Raw genomic sequence first — 8,393 nt, 5'->3', positions numbered from 1 at the left:
TTGAGAGGTCATTTCAAAGGAAGTTTCACAAATTACTCTCAGGCATGTATGATAAAACACAAAGGAGAAATCTGACGGAGCTTCGATAATGCAACGTTGTTTGAACGTGGTAGGTGTTCGACAAGTACTCATTGGAATAATTTGTAATGAACACAAACACAATTACTTGGCCACATATAATTGAATAAAAGTTTGGTTTTCTTTCAACATAATAGGTAACTAGACAGCTTTATGTTAAAACCATTTTTTAAAGTAGCAAAGGTGTGGATTCTGTATCATGATAAGATTCTTAGAATTTCTCAAAAATTCTTAAAGCCATATTCTATTCAGCAAAGTACTTCAAATTGAAGTTTGAACAGAGTTTTCTCAAAAGTTAGGTGGAAAGATACTGTTGCCTGACTTTTGTAAGACTGGTTATTTGTATGTCTTAGTTGCCTGAGCAATTATCTTAGATTATCTCAATTATCTCAGAGATAAATTCCTCTTATCTGAGATGACAGTGACAGGTGCCTATCAGGAGATCTATTTTCTCTGTCTTCCGTACATAACCTCTTAAGCAACATGCCGTCTCAAAAATATTAACCAGAATGCCTTGTGAATTCTTCTGCCTTTTCAGTGGTCCATCTGAAGTCACTGGGAAGGGACCACTTATGAAATGAACTCTAATATTAAACAGTTAACATTCATTAGGTGGTTTACTATGCATCTATTACTAGGCTAAGCATTTTACACGTATCTCATTTAAGTCTCATGAACAAATGAAGTAAATACTATTAGTACTGCTTTACTGCTGGTGGGACTTAGAGAGTCACCCGCTTGCTCAGGGTCCCACTGTCAAAAATAGATGAGCTGGGAAACAAACCCAGACAATCTGAGGCTAGAGGTCACACTTTTAACCATGAAAACACATCATCTTTTGGTATAAAACACACACCATTAAGGCCCTGTTTTCCAACAGGACTGGAAAACCAACTCAAGATTCTAGCCAACAGTTCTGATTCTGGACACTTAAAATTAAGCTGTTTCACCAATGTGCGGCAGAAATTTGATTCCCAACAGCAGACCTGCTATTTCACACAACAGATTCAATAAAGTAATATGTCTTATGGGTTAGATGGACAGAACTGAAGATGTCAAGCTGAGTTAATAGAAGACCAGATGTTGGTTGGCACAGATCCTGCCAGCCAGCAGGAGAAATGAGGAAATTATAGGTTCAATAGGAACAGTAGCCCAAAGAGAAGCAAACAGAATCCCTTACACTTAGGGAAAAATCTGTCAAAAATGAAGTTTAGGGAAATCCATGTTTTTCCATTTCCAGGAACTATTCAATGTAAGTAGGCATTTTAGAATTCAAATATATATACAGATAGATAGATAGATTAGATAGATAGATAATGTATTTCAAATACATATATGTATATATATATATAAATATATATATAATTCAGATCCAGAGATCCAGAGAGTTTAATTTTGATTTCCCTCAGCCACAACTATAGCAATACAAAATTTACCTAAAACTCAAATATCAGGAAAATCGCAAAGACATTTGGATAAACCACTGAGAAAAATAATAGCATCTTCTCCCAAGCTCTAATGTGCTGCCCACATTACTAATTGAAGATGCTTTGATGACCTCACACCTAACCTGCTGAGGTGTGAGGTGTGACCTAACACTTGCTGAGTTATTCCAGTTCTGACTAGGCTTTACTCCTATAAGGGCAGTTTCAGCCCTCAGGTGGTAACTGAGGACTCTTACCCTCTCACCTGACCTTGCAGCTGGACAGCGCTTGTGGGATGAAGGGAAGAGCTCACAAAAGTGAAGATGCTCGCCATACAACCATTTCTGGGAGTTCTAGCTGTGCCATCTCTTTCTCCTTCTACTGCCTCTCCTGCTACCTCTCAGTACAGCTGAACTTTAAGAGGCCCAGGAGGAAGAAGAAATAAGACTTTAAATAATTTATTTGGAGAAACAGTCAGTGAAGAGGAACAAATCACGTTTCGCCAAAAGAACCCGGACCTCTGACACTCCCCTTTTCGCTCCACTACCTGGAGCTCTAGCCGGATTGCATTAGTGAAATTTTCATTTGATGGCATTTTAATATTCTGCCTTGATGACTTTTTAGCAACATTTACTTTCAGAGGTCTCGAGTGTTCCCTCGGAGGAAATGAAACATGTCAGAGCCCATTACAAAAATCAAAATTTAAATACCTCGACCACGTTCGGGCTTACACACAATCCCATCAGCGCTTAAGCTGAAACTCACAACTATTCATTCCCTTGCTCAATCAGTAATGAGTACATTTGATGAAGCATCCCAGGGTCAGGGAACACGTGACCATGATCTAACTTAACCCGTGGATTGCCTGGCCTAGAGGACCAGGGCAGGGCTTGGAACATGCAAATACTTTCCAACAGCCCCAAGGGAAACTGTGTTTGTTTGTTGGTTTGGTTTGGTTTGGTTTGGGTTTTTCTTTTAACATTTGCAATTCCCGTAAGAAATGGGAAAGGGATGACAGTAAGACAGTGGCAGATGAGGGTGAATATTCCTTGGGAAGCACACTATGCCTGCACATCCTATAAAACACACTGTTTATTTTTCATCCAACGATGGCATGGTTCCTGTTATTAAGAGCTGCTGCATTCTGTAACTGGAGGGTCACTGCGTGCGTTAGTTTTTGTTTGAGCAACACCGTACCCCTTTTGTACTCCCCCTTGACTTCCTCAAGAATTTCAACACATTCCTAGCAAAGAAGCACCCCTAGTTTGTGATCTGACTGTCAAGACGTATTATATTCTACTTGGCAACATGGGGCTGGCCCCAGAGTTTCTTGGATATTGATCTTGTATGTAAAAGCAATGCAAGTCACACATATTGCTGTTTGGCATCAAAGAAAGAGCTTCAAAATATAATTCAGATGATTGCTATTTTTGAATATGGGGGGATTTTCTCTCTCTCTCTCTCTCTCTCTCTCTCTCTCTCTCTCTCTCTCTCTCTCTCTCTCCACCCCACCACCTCCTCCTCTCTTCTTTCTCCTCCTTCTCCTCTTTTTCCCAAGCTGAGTGACTTAATAATCAAAGTGGGACATCCACTACTTGGTTAAGCCTGGCGGTGCTGTGATCATCAGGGAAGCTTGTGAGTCTCCTATGGTTCAGCCTGTCATCACAGGTTTATGTTGATGCTGCAGCTTTTCCTTGGGATTTCAGTTTCCTTCACTGTGACCCCTCCAGGGAATGAACCGTCCCCGCCTTGGCTTTCTCCTTAAAGGGAATTAAGGAATCTCCCTTTGCAGAGATAACTAAAAGTTGCCACGGGCCTAATGGGAAATGGGGGTGTGATGCTGCCTGGACAGAATTTCTTCTAGACCTCTTAGATCATGTTCTTATAGTCCCTCTAAGGCACCTAGAGTACGGCCGTGAGTGGCCTGGGACAAGGCTGTCAGAACTTGCTCCTGTGCTCTCCTTAGGGGATGCCACTAGCTACCCATGGTCCATTGCAGCCCGACAGCTCACCAACACTTCTCATTGTCAGGGTTAGTGGGGTCAACCGTAGGATTCCCAATGACGTCGAAGATTTACAAAATAGTTTTCATTTACCTTGATAGGGTCTCATTTAAGATAACAGATACATTCAAATTACTAGCTAAAGACAATGTTCATTCTTCTTGGCCAGTAGCTTACTGGTTGCCAGAGGTGTGCAGTCTAACTACTTTTTGGAAAAAAAACCCATCATGCATTAAGGAAATCTAGGATGTACAACAAAAAGCTCAAAAAGTGAAAGGAAGGACCATTTCAACAGTAACCTGGAAGGAGGCAGCCATGGTGAATTCCTTACTCATTGCCCAGCAGCAAAATCACTGAAAACCTATTTTCGATCAATCCTTTCCTTACTACCTTACCTTGAACCTGGTATAAACCATAAAATCAATGGTTATCAGCCAATCACAGTGGTAGCAAAAGATCCCTTTGAAAACTTTAAATTAAAAATGCCTGATAAAGAGAGGAAACCCTTAAGCATTCTTAATGCTACCACTAGAACCTAGCAGTCCAACTCCCAAGCAATTTAAATGCCTCGTGAAAACTCAGAAACTAAAGAAACAGCCATTTTCTCTTTTAACCATGTCTCCCCTTCTCAGATGTGGAAAACATATTGCAGAAACAGCCAAGAGTCTGAAAATATCTTGAAACTACTAAATTAATTCCATTCCAAATTTTAATAAAAGTGGGCACGAGCCGTCGTACTAAACTCGTTCTAGCTACCTCTCCTGCCTTTAATTGACCACCTGGCACACATGTGCACACGAGGGCACACACGCACTGCAATTCCATTTGAAAAACTATATGATACCCAGCTTAAATCTCTGCTACTTATTTTCCATTGAGTTCAAATCTGAGAGTGACTTAATTGTTTTTTACTCTCTAGGTCTTTAAGCAAAGACTGCTATATCTATAACTCCTTTTGCCAAAGTACCAAGGAAAAACTCATGTTGCACATTTAAACTTCTTACAAATTCTCCACAGATGGATAAACTTCACCGTTCATCCTAGAGCTGACCCTAGCTTCTCTCTGTACAGCCACCCTTTCCATTAGAAGCTTACCTTCCTCTTCATGGACACCTTACTTTCCTTTTTACATGCAATCTAGAACTGTGATTTGGACTTCCTCATTCATTATTAGGAATACGTGGAAATAAGGAAAAGGCATGAGGTTTCAGTGAAGGGTGCTTTTTAAACTCTGTTTCTTGTTTTCATCATCAGTAAGTTTGGGGTCCTGAATATTGTCGTGTGGTTGCAGGGGTATAGCACACGTATAATCTATACAAAAGGGCTGGACTGTCTCTTATGACGTGCTAGCTGTGGCCGTTGTCGTGAATATGACAATCGCTCCAGTAATACCACTTTCACTGTTGAAAGCTTTTTCTTACGTACTCATGGGGTCCCACGCATATGACTCTTTTCCCTTCTTGCTTCATGGATTCCCTTTGACTTTCTCTTTTCTCTCATATTCTTGGCTTTGTCCTCACTGGCCTTTCATTTCCTCTCACCCCCATATTTTAACCTAAGAAGCAAAACAAGGATAAGAGCTTTCAATGATGGTCTTTCCAGGGATAGATATATATAATTACAAGATATTAAGTAAGAAGCCAAAGGGATAGAGTTTACACAGTAGAATGTGAGGTCAGGAACAGCTGGTCAGGAGTGAGGAAAGAGTGAAACCTAAAGGTTGTTGAGAGCTTCCCAGAAAGGAAATGATGGTAGTCATCTCTAGCACACTCTGATAGCAGTTATAGGCACTAGAGACGTTTGGAGAAAGAGAAAAAGAAAGGGGAGGGTAAGGATAGGAAGGAGGGAGGGAGGGAGACTGATAACTAAACCTGCTGCGAGCTTTGTTTTCTCCTAGAAAACAAATGGGCAGGGGGATGGTTTTTAAAAACATTAGAAACTGTTTATTCTTATTCTGATTATCTGAGTCTAAGAACATGTCAGCTAGAAAGAGAATTTCTCAGAAATTTCTCAATTCCAAGAAATTAGGGGAAATAGGGGAAAAAAAAAACAACATCAATTAAGACAGATTGTGACCCAATCCAAGTAAAATTTTCAATCATGACATTGATGATAACTGCTTTCTTCTGTTATTGAAGGCATTTTTATTTTCCAGATCTATTAAAACCTTCTCAAGGACAAAATTCTTTGTTATGCCATGTAAACAAAAAAAGTGAAACATCTAAACAATGGGGATTCCCAGACATAATTCAGAAAGTCTTATAAGGGGTTTTCGATGGAATGTGAAAGAGAAGAATTTATTTGCTTGTTTTAGTTGAAAGACAGAGCCCCAGAAGAATTATTTATAAATACTTAGTATTTGAATACGTTTGCTTGATGGTCATATGTAATTTTTATGGCGTGAGGTGTCGTGAAAAAGGAAAGACTGTCGAGAGATAGCTACCTCTAGAATTACTGAGATCTACAAATTTTCCCCTAAACGGTAGCTAAATAGTCTACTTTCTGGTCTATAGAAGTTATTCAACAGCAGCATGATGTTTGGGAGCATTAAGGAAAGCTAGTTCTCTCTACGAGAGGTGGCTATTTCTCACGCCGAACCCACCGGAAACTATGGGAGATTGCCCTGCCATGAAACTTCACTTGACTCGTCTGTGGAATAAATAACACCATTCAAAAAATAATGTGGATATAATTTGCAGTGGTTTTTATAAACCTGATCCAGGACCTGTATATGGATTCTCTGACCCATTTCAGTTCCTTTCGATCTCCGTCCTGACCCTCGCATACATTAGGAACCCACCAAGTGGCCTGCCGGGCTGCTCTTCTGTAACGTGAATTTATGCTAATGGCTGCCTGCATATGCTTATAGCACATATCTATATTAAGCTTAATAGTCTGTTACATTGCTTCTTAACCCTGTGTCCACACATGATTAACTTTCCTGATTTCTTTCAAAACCGTTATTAACACAGTGCAGCATTTCACTCAACATGTCACGAAGTTTCTCGGCCGAGTGCTGGAGTTGGGGCGATTATAAAGCTCATCTTTTGCAAGTAAAAAGGCATCGAAAGATTCCTTTGGTGTGGGTGTTTGTACAACTTGAAGCTGGCAAGAGCTCCGCGTCTAAGCACGTTAATGGAACAGTGTATATTGAGAACTGTAGCAAAAAGTCACCAAGACATGGTGCACGAGGGTGGTGCAGACAGACCACGCAAGACCTAAAGTCCTCCTTCTTTGAGGGTTTTTAGAGGAATTTCAGAATTTGGCACCACCGTATTTTCAATGTTCCACTAAACCAAATAGTTGATGATGAATGAGCGAGTCTCAAACTTTTGGAACCTACTCTAACACTCCAAATTTCTCTACCCTCAATGCGGTAGCAGTTTAACTCTCAACCTTTCAACCAGGGTAGGCATATCTCAAAAGCCCAAGTTCAGTAATTTATTTTTCTCGTATTACACTTCTCCCTTCCCAACGGAAGAGTGATTATTAATGTCAGTCTGCAGATGGGTACATGCAGCCCCACTGAGGGACACATCACACGTTTATCCTTATTAAGGGAAAACAGATGACAGTCCACATTCAATTTCCCAGGAGACCACAAATTGTATCTGTTCCATAAATACCCGTGCAACACTCATTTTAATGTGTTTTTCTCTATTTGTTTCTTAAGTGTAACTGGGTGAACTGAGTCCAGGAATTGGGAGCACATGTGTTTACAGGAGTCAGACAGGTGACAGATACGAATACAGCGGGTCCTGAAATAATGTCATTCCCTTCAACGCCATGTTGTTATAACGTTGATGAGATGTAGGGACTCAACTCTTGTTTCTATCAATTTTCCTATGGTAAAATTGGTTTCATTATACATCATTTCACTAAAAGTCCCAGCTTCCAAAAAGCTATCGATGGCATTAAGTGAGGACTGCCCGTATGGAGAAATGAATGGCTATGTCTTTTCAGAAGGGCTAGCTTGTACGTGGGTCCTACATGGTGTCGCCATGCCAACTGCTACCAAAGGCACTAATTTCCTCAAGAAAAGCCTGAATTCATTTCTGTGTGATATATTCTATTTTTAAAAAATGATACGATACAGGACAAAGCATGATAAAGCAGCTTGGAGACTGGTTTCAGCCCAAGCGACTCATACAGATACTGCATATCCTGGCTCAGGCCCTCCACACACACTGCTGTCTGATGAAATCCTAAGATCCTTCAGGACTGTCATTTGCAGAAGACTTTACGGGCCCCCGCTTGTCTGCAGGAGACTTGATTTGAGATGAAATCCTATCGCAAGCTAGAGTGGGAAGATAAAGGAGGTCTAAATGTTGAGTTTCTTCAAATATCTGAGGGCCTGTATGAGCTACTAGTGGTGCCAGAGAGCCTCGATGAGCCTGAGGACCATGGATGAGTTTTCCTGTCATGTCTACTATGGGAAACACACCTCTCCCACCTGTTCTTCCTACGATGCCCTGTTCATATGTGCGTTTGAATTTCTCTTTCATATTGTTGTACGTTAACAATTGCTCGGCGGGGGCGGCCGGTTGGCTCAGTTGGTTAGAGCGTAGTGCTCATAACACCAATGTCGCCGGTTCGATTCCCCCATGGGCCAGTGAGCTGCGCCCTCCGCAACTAGATTGAAACAACTACTTGACTTGGAGCTGATGGGTCCTGGAAAAACACACTGTTCCCCCATATTCTCCAAAGATTTTAAAAACAAAACAAAAAACACACACACACACACACAAAAAAAAAGAAATGCTGTGCACTGTAGCTTTTTGTTCTTGCTGATTGCTGAATTTCAAGGCTTATCAATTGATTAAACATATCACACCACCTGTTATGAGGATATACTACCACATTCTACACTCTAAAAGTGTGAGTATTC

At 40.7% G+C, this 8,393-nt stretch overlaps 1 non-coding gene across 1 annotated transcript; it reads left to right on the top strand.

Annotated features, from left to right (window-relative positions):
- Positions 1-8,043: 8,043 nt before the first annotated feature.
- Positions 8,044-8,117, top strand: TRNAM-CAU (transfer RNA methionine (anticodon CAU)). Its single transcript has one exon. It is a non-coding gene; the product is annotated as a tRNA-Met (tRNA).
- Positions 8,118-8,393: the final 276 nt, after the last annotated feature.

This window comes from Rhinolophus ferrumequinum, chromosome 28, assembly GCF_004115265.2.
Source record: "Rhinolophus ferrumequinum isolate MPI-CBG mRhiFer1 chromosome 28, mRhiFer1_v1.p, whole genome shotgun sequence".
Taxonomy (NCBI): Eukaryota; Metazoa; Chordata; class Mammalia; order Chiroptera; family Rhinolophidae; genus Rhinolophus; species Rhinolophus ferrumequinum.
This window is presented reverse-complemented; position numbering and strand designations above follow the sequence as displayed.